Source organism: Stegastes partitus, unplaced genomic scaffold (assembly GCF_000690725.1).
Source record: "Stegastes partitus isolate 25-593 unplaced genomic scaffold, Stegastes_partitus-1.0.2 Scaffold181, whole genome shotgun sequence".
Taxonomy (NCBI): domain Eukaryota; kingdom Metazoa; phylum Chordata; class Actinopteri; family Pomacentridae; genus Stegastes; species Stegastes partitus.
In genome coordinates this window covers 94398-112392 of record NW_007577912.1, presented here as the reverse complement: position 1 = coordinate 112392, position 17995 = coordinate 94398, and positions in this window count along the sequence as shown.

The following is a 17995-nucleotide window of genomic DNA, read 5'->3' as shown; positions in this document are numbered from 1 at the left end:
GTGCGTCTGAATATAGCCGTACATGTGCGACTGGCATGCGTGCGTCTGCGTAGGGGGTGCTCGAGTGTTTTTGAAGATAAGGGGAAGTTATAGAATCCAGATTTTTGAGGTGAAAAAAAAAAAATGGAGAGAAAGAACACTCGGATTTGGAGGACCGATGGAGGACAGAAGGAGGTGTTTTGGCCTCCTTTCATGTGCTCAGCCCCACTGAGAAACGAGCAGCGGGGAAGGTTTCTGTGCGGTGTTGTCTGGGTAGAAAGACGAACATTGAAACAACCATTTGATGGATAAAGATGTAGAGAAGCGACCATATCTCTGTTGGTTTATATATATTTGCTATTGCTGCTTCTTTTTGTGGCGCCACCAACAGTGTGCCGGCGGGGATGGCACTATCTCCTTGGTGCAGACTGATATTTCTCAACATCTGTCGGATGGATTATGATGATGTTTTGTAGAGGCATTAATGGTCCCCAGAGGATGCATCCAAATGACTTTCTCCACCATCAGGTTAATATTGTGATTTTGAGGAGATGGATTTCATCCTCGTACACACTGTGAACCAGTAAGATGCTGAGACCAGAACATGATGTTGATAGCAACAACAGGCGAACAGAGACATCATCTCAACTTTCACTTTGGGAATTCATCTCATAAGCGCAGGTCAAGCTCTCTTTAGTGTCAGAGTGTTGCCTGGGGGAATCTAGGACATTGTGCTTTGCTGCCTCTGTGTGAGTCTTTTGCACATTTGTAAGAGGCTGTGATTAAGACCAGGAGGACAGGGGGAGTGTTCTGCCTTCAGAAATAGTTATGCTAACAGATGTGTTCATTTGAGAACATTGCTCACAGCATGCACTTTCTATTTTAGCAACCTTCTGTACAGTCATACTGCTGTGAGGACCCCTCTGCCTTTGAAAAAGAAGAACTTCCACGGGAGAGCTGGTCGGTGACTTCATAGGCGAAAAATCTAGTCTGGACTGGTTGCCGCTGTTTCAGAATTCGACACAACAAAAGTTTTTTTTTTTTTTTTGCGTCTCTCCTCTTCTGTGGAATGATTTTAAAGAGTCGATATTATCCGCTTTTTGGGTTCCCCCTCTATTTTTATGCATGTAAAAGGTCTGCAAAGTTACAAAGCCCCAAAGTGAACACCAAAGGGAATTTTTCCCCTCCCATAGAAAACGTCGCTCCAGAACTGCTTGAAGTGGCTCGTTTGCAGTCCAAGCTTTCTGTGGAACACATTTGCATAATGTCTGCCCGGTTTTTAACGCCCTCAAATGAAGAAGCTGCTTCACAGTCCGCCGTTATTTCCACTTTCTCCAAACTCTAAAATGTCTCAAGCACGAGCAAAGTACAACAAATGTTCCATCGCTGGCTGCAAGAGTGAACATAACAGTATTCATGCAGTCCAGGCACCTGAGGAACTGAAGACCAGGTGCAATCATTTTATTTTTGATGACAGTGTTGCCATAACTGTAGGAAAATGATGGCTTACTGACGGAAACCATTGCATGAACTGTGCATCCGATTGTGGTTTAAACATCAGACTGGGCTCTTCAGGAAGTTGAGATAGGCACCAAAACGGAATGTTTTAGACGGTGGGTAAAACGAGATCCTGCAGCAAGTTACACTATGAGAAAAATAATGTAGTTTTGATCAATAAAGCATGTCAACCCATTCCTATAGACCCCCTAAAATAAATTTATGAACCCTCAAATGAGCATCATATTGCCTCTTTAATGTATATTCAATATGCACATTTGACCTTCCAATACATGCTGCTCACACATCGACAGACCAAAACACAAATTGTTTTATAGGTCCAGTTATGTTTAAACTGTAACAACACTGGACACAAATGGGAATGAAAACATGTATCCAACCATTTCAGAACATAAATTAATGTGTGTAGTTACTTACACTCACTGCTTAGTTAAGCATGGATTGATAGGAATGAGAACTTCTGGTCCACATAGATGACTGTATGTATTTATTTTTACTTCCCTACTTCCCTTTTATTAAGTCAGATTAGCTGCTGAGTCTTCCTGCTCAGTGTTTTTGGGTGAATGGAGTTTTGAGCATTCGGTCTGGATCTCCCAACAGAACTCTGATTAACTGCAGCGTGTGTTTTTTCTGGCCACCTGCTCCCCTCTGGCACAGCTTTGAACTTCTTTGTGTGTGTGTGTGCGCGCGACCTCCGACGTATGTGTGTATATTTGTAAGGGCAGTTAGTAGACCAGTAGTTGGAATGTTGAAAGGATGTGTCCAACATCTGGAGGTTGACTCCAAGCAGGACCGTAAAGAAGAGCTGGTGGGTCGGGCGGGTCGTTATTCAAACCAGATGAGGGAAGCTTCTCATGGCCGAGCAGTAAAGCCACTACCGTTTCTACTTTATTTAACGTCAGTTTGTTTTTGTTTTACTCCATTACCAGAAAGTCAATATTTCTGGACCAGTCTTTGAACCATGTTACTGTCCAATTTTTATTTTTTTTGTTAGATGATTCTTCAGCAAGTCTTTATGTGGCATTTTGTACATCCAGGGGTGTTTTTACTGAATCTATGTGGTGAAAGTGTGTAATAGCCAGAAACATAAGTCAATATCAGGCAGTTTTAACATTAAGATATCAAGTTGGAAACCTTGTATCTGTGAATTGGGACTCATTTCAGTGGATACTTTCATAAGCATCAATTTAATTCATTCTTTCTTGTACAGTACATTGTAGTCATGAACCGACACCAACAGCCGAAACCAAATTCCTTGTATGTTGTGTACGTACTTGGCCATTAAAGCTGATTCTGATCCTGATTCTGATTCTGAACAGTTAGTCGCACTGTTGGTGTTCTGTCTCTTTCAGTCTGGCTATCTTGCTCTAATGCAGGATGGACGGGGTTATACACAGACAATTTGGAGTTAAAAATAGCGGCTAATAATTGAGATTACAATATTTTTAAAGTTGCGTATTTGTTCTGTTATGACCATATTGTGTGTTTTTACCAAGAAAAGCAACTTAAAATGTGTATCCGAAGCTGCTTTGTCCTTGACTATCCAGAGGCCTAAAGGATTAGACATATCTCTTTCTTAAACAACATGCCATGTGTCGTGTAGTTTCATTCCACAAACTTGCAAACCGTGACACATGAACTGTCCTTGCAACAAAAATTTCAGATCGTGCTTTTATGTTATCAACACCAGCTGTCCATGTGGAAAATCTAGAATAGCACAAAGCCTCGGTCACAATGAAAACAATTTCAACAGTCAGCAAACAGTGTCAGAGGTTGTTTTTTTTTTCTTCTATGTTTGCGTTATTACTCATCATGACATGATGTGCTGAGGCAGCTGGGGCTAAAGGGACATTTTTGGGAGTTGTGCTGGAATGCTGAGGCGATGCTATCACACTGATTAACAGGTGTCCGTCTGCTCTCCTCCCACTCTTATCAATTTCCAGGACGTAGCCGGACCCACCAGGCAGCTGCACGCTGAACATATTACGTAAGAAGAAGAAAATAACGCTCTTTGTGTGTGTTTGTTTCCCGTGGCGCTGGAGGTCTGAACGTCTGGTCGTCGGGCGTTTTTGAGGGGTTGTCACGTGATCTGAGAGTCCTCGGGTTTGGTTTAAAAATGTGCACGCTCCTATTTATGTAGAGGTGGGCGTTGGGATTTGTGTGTAAAGAAAAACTAGAAAGAGCGCAGAACAAAAATAGTGAATATCGGAGCTGTTGGCAGCTTCGCAAAGGTAATGGCCCCTGCCCTCCAGCGCTAATGTGGAGAGATGAAATGGAGCTTAAGATTATTTCATGTTTGTTTGATCTCAAAATAATTCAGTGTCCTTAAGAAACCCACTCCTCCAGCTTGTGTGCGAACAGTCACAGTGCCCTGGAAACAATCTCAAGGACGTGCCGAGAGATCCACTCTGCTCGTGTGTTGTTTTTTTATGATGAAGTACCCATTTCCTGAGGGCTGTTTGCGAAACAGCTCACTCGTGTTTTGTCTCGGCTCTGAGGAGAACGCCATGAGAAAAGATGTGGATGCTGCTGATGCAAAGGTCCTATCTCTCTCTTGGTGGAAGTGACTATAATATTGACTAACGCTGTAGTCACCCGCTCTAAATAATCAGCAGCTGTGTATCGCACTGTTGTTGAACCGACAAAGACACACACACCGGCGTGCTGTGGGTGTGTGTTGAACGTCTGCCTCGATTAGTTCAGGCTTCCTAGAATTAACATGACGTGGTTTGTGGTACCTCGTTGATAACTGAGTAAAATGGTTAAGTTTCAGTTTTGAGTTGCACTTCGGTGTGTGTTTGCATGCGAGCGAGTGTGTAATGCGCTACATATGTTCTGTGGTTCTGCGTGTTTGTGGACCGAGGACTGGGAGCGGTTATGAAAACAGTGTTACCCAGAGTACAGTTCTCCTGGATCACAGGTTACAGCCCCGGGGGGTTGTGGGATAGGCTGGGCCACTGTAGGGAGCGGATAAACCTGACAGCGACTCCCAGAGAGTCGGTGTGTGTGAATGCGTGGGCTTCGCTGACCCCGAAAGAGCGGGAAGAGGAGACCGTCGTATAGGTGACATCATGGCAAAGCAGAACAAGCTGTTTTCAGTCCAATGCTATAATCACTGCTGACATCCTCGTTTGTGTTCTTGAGTCGGGGGGCAGTGGGGGTGGGATGTCCACAACCAAGACCACATGTAATAGAAATCCATCCACAGGCAATGCTGTAGCTGAAAATGAAAATCTAAACTCTGTTCTATACATTTGTGGCTCAGGTGGTAGAGCGGGTTGTCCACTGAAGGCAAGGTTGGCGGTTCGATCCCCGGTTCCCCCCACATGCCGAAGTGTCCTTGGGCAAGACACTGAACCCCAAATGGCTCCCAATGGTAGATTAGCGCCTTGCATGGCAGCTCTGTCGCCATTGGTGTGTGAATGTGTGTGTGACTGGGTGAATGAGAAACATTGTAAAGCGCTTTGAGTGCCGCAAAGGTAGAAAAGCGCTATATAAGTGCAGACCATTTACCATTTACATTTTACCTCAGGGTTTACACTTAAAGGTAGAGTAAGCCAGTCTAATCCAGTACGCTCCTGCAGAAATTGAGCTTGTATCTCCTGCAGAAATTGAGCTTATATCTCCTTTTGTCCACAGTTTTGTTTGAAATATAGCACTTGTGTACAGTCCTGGCTAAATAAACTGGCTTGGACTTATTTATATCTCTTAAATCTAGCAAGTTAGCAACAGGTGGCATGTAGGTGCATGTGCAACAGCTTTCTGAACACCTATGGGTATAACCAACCGTAGCTGATGCATGATGTGTACACAACCCCAGCATGCATGTGAACCACGGATGAATGGCACATTTTAACCATCACAGAGTAAGAAACATTTTCCCTACTGCTCTTATTTTTAAAGACACAATACAATCCACACCATGTGTTTTGTGATCTGTTGCAACTCCAATCCCTACACATTTTCTGTATAATGTGTTGAATTCAGAGGTCTTTTGAAACACTATCCTCCATGCAGTTTTCACAGCCTACGCCTGAACTTGTGGAGGAAGTCTGAGAGAAGCAAGCAACTGCTCCTCTTTTCCCTGTTTCCGAGGGGGAAATGTCCAGGTAGTAGCCGGTTTCAGAACCAGAGTTTCTTCGCTCATGGATATTGACTGAGACTTCCAACCTCAGCAGCAGTTAGCCGTGGGCACTAGCTCCCAGTCTGCCAGGAGGAGGAGGGTGCCTGCGGCCAGATCTATGGTTGTCTTAGCCAGTAAAAATAATCTAAACCCCGAACTTTCACTAGCTGTGTTTAGGATGCTGTGTTTGTGTGCTTGAATGTTGTTCATTTGATGTTTTGTGTTGTATATTGTTTAGCTCGAAGGCTTAAATGTGTTTTTTTTTTTTTTAATGGTCCATAAGTTGTTACTGCTGCTACTGTGGCGATTCATATCCATGAATTTAGAGAATGAGACTTTTGAAAGGGAATGGCTTACTCCACCTTTAACTCCAGTATTTGAGGCCACAAAAAAATCTAAATATTAACACTATGAGGCTGGAAGGTACATGTTAAATGTCATCATTTGCAAATTTCAGGATATGAATCCCAGCAGAGTAGCTCAGACTGTAAAATAACAAGTTCTTTATTATTGAATGGTGGACGTGCAGTCCTGTTGTCGTACACCAGGTGGTGCCACAGTGTCTCCAGAATGGGCGAGGACCACCATGTGCAGCACATCAACAAACATAACAAACACCCATCTGCTCTTATTTCAAAGTTGAGGGGAATGTTTTTGGTTGCAGAAACAGTAGCAGCAACTAACAACAAAAGAACATTTTTGTTGATGAATCATGATCCTTATTTACAATCGTAATCTCTTAATGCTAGTTTATCCTCTTTAAAGTCACATAATGCCAAAATATAGTATAACTCTGGTTTTATTTCCAATACATTAGACAATAAAACATCCAATATACTATATATGTTCCACAAATCAGTTGATCTGCCCCTGAACTCACCCCCGTGCCTCATCTTTTCTGCTCTGCCTTTGGTTTCTGCCGCCATACATGATTCTCATAATCCTTTCCCTCTTGTTTTTATCTCACTAAATCCCCCATACTCTGCCTCATTGTCTTCTCTAATGCTCTCTGTGTCTTTCGTACACTTCTTTCCCCTCCAGACCTTCTCGTAGCATTACAGCTCCTCACATCTGGGATGCACCTGTCACGGTGGGGAGCCAGTTTTCCCACGAGACCTCAGTCCCTGTGAAGTCAGAAACCCTACCACCCATTTAATGAGTATAAATATTTACCTGTACGAGTCATGATGTACAGGTTGTGGAGCTATGGGTTCAATTCAGTCGAAGATTTTAATATCCCAAATGGTAAAATTGCAGTACATTTAGTATACTGCTACAAGGATGTAAAGAGATAAAATGAAGACATTAGGACAAAGTGATGATTTACAAATTAGGAATGTGAGCAAGAGTGCAGAAGTATAAGACAAGAACACCGACAAAATGTGCAAACTAAATGACAAGACAAGATATGTTTGTGTCTTCCCTCCAGAGTGACCATGTACAACTCTTTGTTCCCAAAACTAAACACTCTCTCTGATCGGATAGTGATATGTTTAGTTTAGAAACAGTTCAGGTTGGAGAACAAATGGTTAAAAGAGATCATATTTGAGGCTTTGTTGACCCATTCAACCACCCCGAGCCCCTCCCTAAGCAGGCTTTGTGGCAATGCAAAAGAATCACAACGCTCATGGCAACTAAAAGGCTTTGGTAGTTGAATGTAAACATGTCGTAGCTCAAGCAGTATCTAGAACCTGCAATACATATGTAGCTTCCAATTTATTTCATTCAAAGCCCACAGTAAGATCCTTAAGGTCAACTGCATAACCCCTAAACCAATGGCACTGGTTACTTCTGGGTGCCCAGTGCTGCAGCTAAGTGTTAATTGGTAGTAAGCCAGTTAGGAAGCTTGCTCTTTCTGCATTTGTGGTTGTCCGGGTCATGACTGGCACCTGTTTCTGCCCTGGATTACAGGAGCTATGGTGCACCAAATGGGACTATTCAGCAGTGACATGAATTTCAGCCTGTTTCATCAGATTTTGGTTGTTTGAACCTTCAACCTGAGGGATTTTTTTGCCTTTTCCTCTCCTAATTATAATCAATAATAGTCGCAGGCTCATCTGCATTAGAGTCGACTGTAGGTGCTGCTTCTACTATCTATGACTGCGTTCTTTACTTTATGTTTCTTTTCATGACAAAAAGAAAATCATTTCTGTTTGTGTGCAAATGCTGTGAATTTTCACAGTGTTTCAGTGCATGTGTACGGGAGGCTTGGCTGCTGTCTGTGTGATCAGCTGGATCATCCTGAATCATTGTTTCTAAAGCCTGTTGCCGTGGCAGCAAGAGAGAACTAAGGGATCTGACCAAAATACAACCACATAAATCTGCACTTAAAAGGGAAACTGCCCCGTGCCTTTGTCTGTGTGTGTCTGTCTGTGTGTGTGTGTTATATTAAATGTGTCTATCCTTTATGACTTTGGGATGTGATTGCAGATGAATTGATGAGGGGAAGACGATGTCATGTTATGAGGATTACATTTGCAGTGACGTCATAGACGCAAAAGTGTTTATTGATCCGTATTGAAAATCCATACAAACAATATCCTGCCCCTTTCGTTTTCTCTTCTCTCCTCGGAAATCATTTCCTAATGTCTAAGCCAGAGAACATAAACCTGACAACCATGAAAACAGACAGAGGGTAATGGGGAGGGGCAGGTACAGCAACTTGTTTCTATTAAACCAGGGCCAGGGCATTGTTCTCTGAAAGGAAGGATCCAACACAAGATGCCTTGTTGATGACCAAAACCTGCTGTTTCTGTTGCTCCACATGTGCGCCTCTGTATGTGCGCACCAGCACGTTAGTGCACAAAGTCTCACAGCTCTGCGGTCGTAATGGGAAAGGTGGAAGTTACACATTGATTGGAAACTTGCTCTCTCGCCCTCTCTATTGTTAAGCTGCCAATCTGTCTGCATCCAATAATAAACATCAGTCGGAGTGTGTGAACCGGCGGTCACTAAGCAGCCTCTTCTGCTCCGTGTTCAACAATAAACAGTGAGGAGAGTGTTTTAACAATCGAACGCACAAACACATGAACACACTCGCGCGTTCAGAGGTCAGCGTCCTGATGAGGTCTGTGTCACTTTGTCTTTGTTTCCCACACTGCTGGAAAACTACAGACGTGGGAACAGAGCTGGAATCACTGATTAAATGTGATACACATTCATCATTTAGCAACTTGTCTGTCTTAATCATATGATACTGTATCTTGTCCTTCAGTTTTCAGAGATTTTGTTTATTTACCAGCACAAAATGTACAGTATGCTGGTATACTGATGAGTTTCTGCCTTCTTGCAGCTCGCGTGACATCATCCTGATTTCAGAAATCTTTTTATTCGACAATCTTCTTGAGATGTTGTCCATGGTTTAGTCAGCAAGATGTGCAGTTGCCAACAACAACAAGTGCATTTTAAGAGGATGTACCAATAGTTCAGTATTGCACTAAAGTGGAGAGGGTGGTTCACAACAGACTGAAGAACAATGGACAAAAATGCAAAAGAGTGCAAAGGCCATCCTGACTTTTCCTTTGAGTCTTCTTTCTTTTTTTTTTGTATGGCATATTTGCAGTTCACAATCTGAACGGCAGTGACAGATTTACCGCACGAAAAGCTTTTTCATAACAATGGACCTCTGTTTTGACAAAAGGGCTTCTCATTTCAAAGCAGACTCTGGCAGCGACATGACAACTGTCCATAGGGTGGTTTTATCAGGTGTAGCCAGCTAATTAAATTGATTGAAAATGCTGTTTCCAGCTAACTTTACAATGCTTCCAGCTGACTCATCTCAAAATCCAGCTGTAAAAGATGATATCGTCCTAAAAGACTGAGGCTAAATATGTCCCAGGCCAAAAGCCAGCGTCCTTATCAGTTGATGATCCCTGTAGATTAAATGTTAGATCAGACTCTTGCTTCTTGCGGCTCTGTTTAAGTGCTTAGCTAACATGCTTAGGGAAGCAAGACAGGGCTTGGATTCATGCTTTATTGATCACATTTTCCAGACAGTCCAAGGGCTTTTAGGATGACAACCTAGAGTCTGGCAAACGGGAAACTATCCCTATTAGCAAATTTGACTGAGAATGTAAACTTCCCCAAATCATAACAGAGCCAGTAATATTAGCCTCCACCACAGCATCCAGGAGCAGCTCCCATCGGGCTCGTTCCATCCATTTGTCCATTTTCTTTGACTTGTCTGAGGCTGGATTGCAGTGAGAGTTGGGTTAGCCAGGTAGTCCACACGTCCGTCTCCTTAGCAACATTTTCCAGCTCCTCCTGGGGGAATCCCAAGGAGTTCCCAGGCTGGATGAGATATCTATATATAGTCCCTCCAGAGGATTAAAAATCGTAGGAAGGCACCAAGGAGGCGTCTTAATGAGATGCCCGAACGACCTCAAGTTTTGACTCGAAATCCAACCTCCCTCTAAATCTCTGACCTCCTCACTTTATCCCTACGGCTAAAGACAGCTACCTTACAGGAACATCATTTTGGTCACATGTATCTGCGATCCGTTGGTCACGACCCAGAGCCGATGACCCTGACAAGGTTGGAACATAGATCAGCTGGTAAATCAAGACCTTTGCCTTCTGACTCGACTCCCTCTTGATCACGATGGTCCAGTACAAGGCCTGCAATACTGCTGATGCTGCGCCAATCCATCTGTCCATAGCATGCCACATTTCCCCATCATTTGTAAACAAGATCCCAAAATACCTGAACTCCTTCACTTGGGGCAGCAACGCACCGCCAACCCAGAGCCTGTTGTGGACAGTAATTAGGTCGGAAGCCAGTTCGCTGTTTGCCAGAAAAAAGAAACCCAAAGTGTCTTATTCATAAATCTTGGAAGGAACTTAACAAACCATCAGTTTAAATCCTGTGAAGGCAGAAAAAGGACTGTCAGTAACAATGACAGCCAATTAATGCAGTGACTGTTGCTGAAGATTGCCAGCAATGAATAGTAAATAGTAGCAGAAATTAGGGTTGATCCAATAGAAACTGCACAATTGCAACTTTTGTTTTTTTGGCAGGAGACTCATCCATTCCATTACCATTTGGAAAAGGACAGAACTTTCTTCTTTCTTTCTTTTTGAAATTAAATATAAAATGGAAAAGATGGGTAGTGCAGTGAGAGAGAGAGAGCAGGAAACTGTACGCGGAATAACAGTTCCTTTGTGATCTTGATTCTCTTGTAGCCGTGGTTAATTTTATCTCGTGCTTTGACGGCAGTGTCAGGCCAACAAAGGCCTCACTGAGCTTTACAGAGAGATTGGGCGTGAGAGAAGACCATGTTGCAGACAATGTAAGGGATTTAGCCAGACCGTGGATGTGAGGATGAAAGGGAGCGCCGAGATGTGAGAGCGGGGCTGAGAAAGATGAGAGGATGTCAAGGAGCTCGACTTCTGGTGTGCGAGAGACCTAATTGAGTTAACAGACATCAGACATGTCACCACTGGATGGGAACGTAGGAGATGTTGGACCAGTGACTTCCCAGAAGAGGAGATTGCTGAGTGTTTTGTTATTGTGAAGTATCAGAAACATATTTGATTGTATTTCACTTGCAGAAATTTATTTATTTATTTATTTTTTATATATTTTTTTGGGCTTTTGCCTTTATTTAGAGCAGTGTAGAGAGACAGGAAAGGGGGGAGGAGAATGAGGGAGAGACCTGCAGCAAAGGGTCATGAGCGGGACTCGAACTCACAACCGCTGCGTTGGGGACTGTAGCCCCTGTTCATGGGTCGCCCGCTCAACCAGGTGAGCTATACGGGCGCCCACTTGCAGAAATATTTGTGTGGGGCTGCAGGGTGGTGCAGTTGGTAGCACTGTTGCCTCGCAGCAAGAAGGTTGCCGGTTCGCGTCCCGGTGGGGCACCGGAATCTTTGCATGTTCTCCCCGTGCAGCGTGGGTTCTCTCCGGGTTCTCCGGCTTCCTCCCACACAGTCCAAAAACATGTTGAGGTTAATTGGTGATTCTAAATTGTCCGTAGGTGTGAATGTGAGTGTGCTTGGTTGTCTGTCTCTAAGTGTAGCCCTGTGATAGACTGGTGACCTGTCCAGGGTGTCCCCTGCCTTCACCCTGAGTCAGCTGGGATAGACTCCAGCCCCCCGTGACCCTAGTGAGGATTAAGCGGTGTATAGATAATGGATGGATGGATGGAAATATTTGTGTGAAGGAGACACAGTGATCGGGAACTGGTTGCTATTTTTCTGTATTCCCACAACATGTACTCCCACTTCTTCCAGTGCTGTCACCCACTGACAAAATAAATCAGACTTGTGCTTTTTTATCTCGTTACTTTTATTCTTCTCTTCCCAAAATATCAGCACTGCCAGTCAGAAGTAGTGTCTCAGAATTCGTAGCGATACTGTAGCAGAAAACGCGTGACCTCAGTTAACTTAAAAAGTTGTGGACCAAACAGAGCGGTTTGGTCGTAGGCCACTGCGAGTGTGAAAAACAGTTTTGCTTTTGAAGAACCGTGCCAGGATTTGAAGCTGAGAGATCATTCCACGCACAGCGTCCGTTTCAGTGGATTTTATTTGTGGAGCAAAGCTTTCTTTTTTTCCTTCTCTCTCCTCTGTGTGTGTTTGTGGAACAGGCTGTATGTGTGTGCGCTTATCTCAACACGCTCACGAAGAGCATAACACTCAAATCCAAACATGTTTTTCACTACTGTGTACTGGACACACACATAACAGAGAGCACACGTACGCACAATATGGTTGCCGGTTAGATCACACGGTGCACCAGTGGTCTTGCTTACTTTGGCCCCTACGTCTTTATCTTTGTTATCCCTCTCTCCATCCCTTTACTCAGCCCATCTTCTCTCCTTACCCAACGTCTGGGTATGCACGATCAAAGACTGCCCCCCTCCCTCCCTGCTCATTTTCATCATACCGTACGACAACACGAGTACACGCAGTGCTCCCGTCACTCCCCCTCTTACATGCACAAGTATTTGCATAAATGTTCTTTGAACTGATTTAATGACTTGGCATACCAAACATTTGCAGTCAAATGGACACCACATCGAGGGTGAGGGTGCTCCGAGGCGTAATCGATGGCTCCGGTCCAGATCTATATCTCGTTTTTTTAATCAGCAGACAGCGTAATGAGTCCCCGGAGAGAGTGTAAATTGTTTACCATCCTTTTCTTCTTTCTTTCTTTTGTACTTTTGTTACTTTCCTCTCCCAGTAGTTAGCCCTGAGCTTAAACCAACTCCTGGCCCACTCTGTAAAAACAAAACCTTTTGGCTAATCAAATCCTTACCATCTGCTCTGCAATCCCTTCAAACTTTCCAAACCTGCCATCTCTTACTATCCCTTCTGCTCCCACTCCCTCATACCTACGAGAGGATAGTGATTTCAAAAGTTGTGTGCTCTCCAAGCCCACGGCAGCTGTATTCGTTTTAATGTGGATTACACAACATTTTGCTGTAGTGCTAATGCTGATGGATATTATTGCCGCACTGCAAGACTATAAGAGCAAATATAAAGTTGATTTATTAGCTCACATTAACTGGTGCGAGTGTCGTTTTTAATGAGGAGGAGGCCACACTGTGCAACAGAGAGAGCGTATTTCGGACTTAAGATAACTTAAGGTAGCAGTAATGCAGCTTGATTGTCGTCTTGTTGTCATGCAAGATGTTAACATTTCTAACTTTGGCACCATCCAGATGAGCAAAAACTGAGATGACTAGATTAAAAGCAACACATGATAGCATGAATTTCTTTTGCATTAAAATCTGTATATGATCAGAATGACTTGAATGATGATGTGTGATATTATCATGTTGACATTTTTACATACAGTGACTGTGAATAATAAAATAACCAGTGGCGATTTCAACCTCTATGAAGCTGTTTATTTACAACGGGATGCCCATTTTTGTTTGTCTGGTCCTCTCAGACAAGGACACACATGCTGCCAATGGTTTCACGCTACTTCACTGACCTACATACAGGTGGTGGTAACAGGCCAAGAAACGCTGCAGTGCACAAACAAAGGCAGGGAAGAAGGATGCAGGCCAGTAAACAGTGCAGGATTTAATATTTTAGATATACTGGCTTTGTGAGCATGTTTCAATCATCTCAAGGAGAACAAAATGCCCTTTCAGTTCCAATGCAGTGTTTCTAATGCAAAGCTGTCTTCGTCTTAAAATGAAAATATTACGTTATTGATGCCATACGTCTCTGTATCGGCCAATACGGTGAAGGTCAGGTTTCGTGTGTGCGGATTTATCGTATATAGCTCCTGGATGAATTTACTGTATCTGTGAGCCTCGGAGCATGAGTGTGCATCTTCACCGCCTCTCCATTGCAGGGTTTTCTCTGAGTTACTGAAGGGCTGCAGCACTGTGGCAGGGGTGTGTTTGCATTTTTCAGATTGTCTTTTTGGGGCTCGTGATCTGTGACGGGCAATTTTCTCTCTGCTCACCATGAATTTATTTTCTCTGTAGCGGCAAAGACGCATTACAGAAAGTGACAGGCTCCTTTTGAAGAGACTCATTAAAGCTAAAGCCTGGCAGAATTAAGGTTTCAAAGAAGACGTGCAAACTCTCCATGCAAAACCAATATCTGAACATGAGGGTAACTGTCTAGTCCCCTAATCTGATGACCTCTACTTTTATTTGGGACAGTACTGTATCCTTTCTGCTCATTTGGATTATGTTATGCATGATACTGTGTGAGTGCTGTGTCTTATAATCAGGTTTTGAATTCTAACCTGAGCTTTGTGGGCATCTCTAAAATAACTCCCGTTTGTGGCCTAAATCAATAAAGGAACAGTAGCCTAACTGATTCTATGAGAGAGCGACTTCTCTGCTTTTGCTACCTCATGCTCTCCAAATAGAACAAGTTCTGTTCTCTCGCTCAGCCAGAAGTGCTGATCCATACTGCTTTCTAATATATTATGAGGATAATGCTGGCCGGTGCATCTAGTGGCTTCTTCCTCTAAACTGATTCACACATAGTCGAGACGTGCACAATATCCTCCTGCACCCCATTGTGGTGCAAATTCACAAGATGTGTTGTTATTTTGGCAAATATGTTCATTTTAGCCTTTTTGTCAATGCAAAAAAAATCTTAAAAAAATTCTCTCTCTCATTATTCTGACATTTAGCAAATAGGAATAATTTTAATAATCCTAACTGATCTGAAACAGGAGAAGTTTAGTCACATTTGATGTCAGACAGTGAGAAAAAAAAAGGTTATGTGTCTTTTTATACAGTGTCTGTAAACTTCTGGTTTCAACTGTAAATAATACTCATTTCATCGAAAAAGGTCTAATTTGTGATTTAAGCTTCGACTGCCTCTTTCATAACTTGAACCCGGCTTATAATGGAAAAGAAAAAACCCTGCTATGGTCCGGCATGTGAGTTTCAGCGCCGCTACAGAGACGTATTTTCTTCTCAGTAAGATGAATACTGCACTTCCTTCCCCAGTTCAAATAAACCCACCGCTTTCTAATCACCAGTGCAATCACAGTGTGGAGGCAGGCAGGTATGTGCACATTCAGCACCGAGTCGGAGGAGAGCATGTGTGAGCATATTCTCACATAATTATCGCATATAATTTTCATATAATTCTTTTTTTTTCACTCCAAATAAACCAAAACAGAACAAAAACAACCGCACGTTTAACCCCCAACCCTTTCGCTAACCTCATTGCAAAACTAGCAATAAATATTAAAAAAAATAAAATAAATTGTCATCCCTACACAACAAATCAACCAAGACTATACACAAAAATACATCTCCTGCGTCCACAGTCCATTTGGTTTTGTCCTTTTCTTTAAGGCTCCTTCTGGTGGAACCTGCTCGGAGTTGGAATGCGCTCGACTCCCCGATGAAGCCTTACAACAGAAGGAATAATTGAGCCAACAGTTTTAACTTAATACAGTAAATTATAGCAAGATCCTGATAAGCGACTGAGTGATCCAGACCTTTGCTGCACTTTAATAATGCTCCTTTTGTGTGCAGCGTGTGTGTGTGCGCTCAGCAGAGGTGATAGCATCTGAACTTGGCCGGCTTTATCTCACGCTTGTCCATCGTGCGAGTGTCTCGGTGTGTCATTGCCGTGTAAGTATGTTTTAATGATTTTTTTTTTCTTTCTTTTTGTCCGTTTATACATGAGTCTAAGTGTGTGTTTTGGTTTAAGGGAGATCAGGTAAATAAATCATAAGCGGGCGTTCGTTTTTTCAGAGGTGGTTATGTTGGCAGGGTGTGTGCTGCGCTAGTCGGGCCTCGGTGGTTTTACGATGTATATCAGGCAGCTGCTCGGTCCGGTATTCAAAAGATCAAAAATAGAGCCGTTATTCTAGCGAAATAGTCAGATATTGTTTCAAAAACCCACATACACACCAGTGTGTCGCACATGCATGCACACGCCACCGCTTGCTTCTGTTTCCACCCCCTTTTCCCGCCTCTTCTTGATGCATTCCTCGGTCCGCGCTGACCTTTCAACCGAGAGGTCAGATAACATCTCGGGGGATGTACTCTGCCGGCTTGGGTTGTTTACTTAGCAACAGTAATTGGTTTGAATTGAACTTCATGGAGGCATTTCATGGAAAGCTATTCACCGCAGATATTTCTGACTCGGAGGCTTGGGGGATTTCGTTTCCCAATATTTTGGCTTTGTTCCCCGCCTCGGGCTTTCTACAGGCGGACTGAACATGCATACATGAGCGCACACGTGTATACTCCTGAAGATGTATGGAGTCGGTTGCGAGCATCACGACCGAACTCCTCCTGTTTGTTTTCAAAGACGAATGCCGATCGTAAAACAAGCAACCCTTCTTTCCTTTCTAGGGGGAAGAAACACAACAGATACTGTACTTTTTTATCCAAAAACAGCAATATTTTGTGTGTGTGGGAGACACACTTTCACGGACGCACGCACACACCGCGCTGCAAATCATGTCTCAATCAATGTAAGCTGATCCTTGTCATCTGGTTCTGGTTTAGATAGAGCCCATTTCAAGACTGATTTGATCTAAGTTCACCCTGTGGTGTTTCTATTCTTCTGACTCACTCGCTCGCTGCTTTTCTAGCTGTACGTTACACACAGACACACAACGCTTGCACCGGTAGTGAGAGAAGAAAAAAAAAAAAAGAGATATTTCCTGCACACTCTTCTCACTTGACCCTGTGTTCCAATATGTTAATCATTTCCTGCTGTATAATCCAATGAAACGGTTGAATTCACTGACTTATTAGATTAGAGAGAGCAGCGTCCACGGTGGGGAAGTGACTGAATCTGGACTCAATTCAGTGGAAGAGTGATTTCATTACAACACAATTTATGAAAATTCTATCCTCAAACTCGCTAAGGTGCTGCGTTTCAGATCTCGTCATCCCAGCTGCAACTTTTTCTTTTATAACCACCTAAGAGATGAAATGCTTTTATTACAACACGCTGGACAATATGATTAAGATGAAAAAAGCTAATCCCTGCAGAGGAGGAAGAGGGGAAATGGAGCTGAAAAATATAGTTTTTACTACACAGACTTTTGTGTTAATGGAAAATGTTGTGCTGGGACAGTTTTGTGAGGCAGAAAGACAGAAGAAATGTTGGGTATTTACGATAAAATAAGTGAAAACAAGACAACTTTGAAATACAATACTGAAAACACAGTGCGGTTTCAGGGGGGAGTAAAGAGAGGAGGAAGTCCAACATCAACACTGGTCCTTTTCAGGGGTGAGCAGAGGAACGAGAACCTTGACATCCATGTTCGATGGTTTCACATTTAACCTCTGACAGCCCCCACAGTGGTAAATGTCTTCCTCCTGTCCACTTACACAGGCTGTGGTTCTGATCACCCCTAAGGCTAAAGAAGCCTAAATGGACAGCTGTGAGGCGACACACATCTGCTGAGTTTTTTTTTTTTTTTTTGTTACCTGAAGCTGTTCAATCTGAAAGCACACGTCTCCCATTTACCCTGCAGTATATTCTCCACTTTCACTTCTCATTTCTTTTCTCTTTGAGTTATGGCGTTCCCTTTCAACTCCTCTCCAGCTCCGGTTAAACAACTTTACTGCATCATTTATTCATGAACCCGTTTGCGGCTCTGATTGGCCCGTCGTCCTGCGGTTTAAAGCTTAAAGTGTCTGAGGGGCCTCGGAGCGTATTTCTCATCTGTCTCTGCTGCCTTTGGACTGCAAGTCTGGTGTGTTTATGTGTTTCTTTTAGCATTAAGACACAAACACGGAGAGAGAGTTGAAACAAGTAAAAATGGAACCAGAGGAGGAACATGAAGAAAATGAAGAAGGCAGTTTTCAAGAGAGGGTGAAACTGGAAAAAAAAAAAATTCTCTTCCCGACTCTATTCTTTGTAATGAGATCCGAACAGCTCTGTTTGCTCTGCTGCACCTGGCTGGGGGGGAGGTGGATG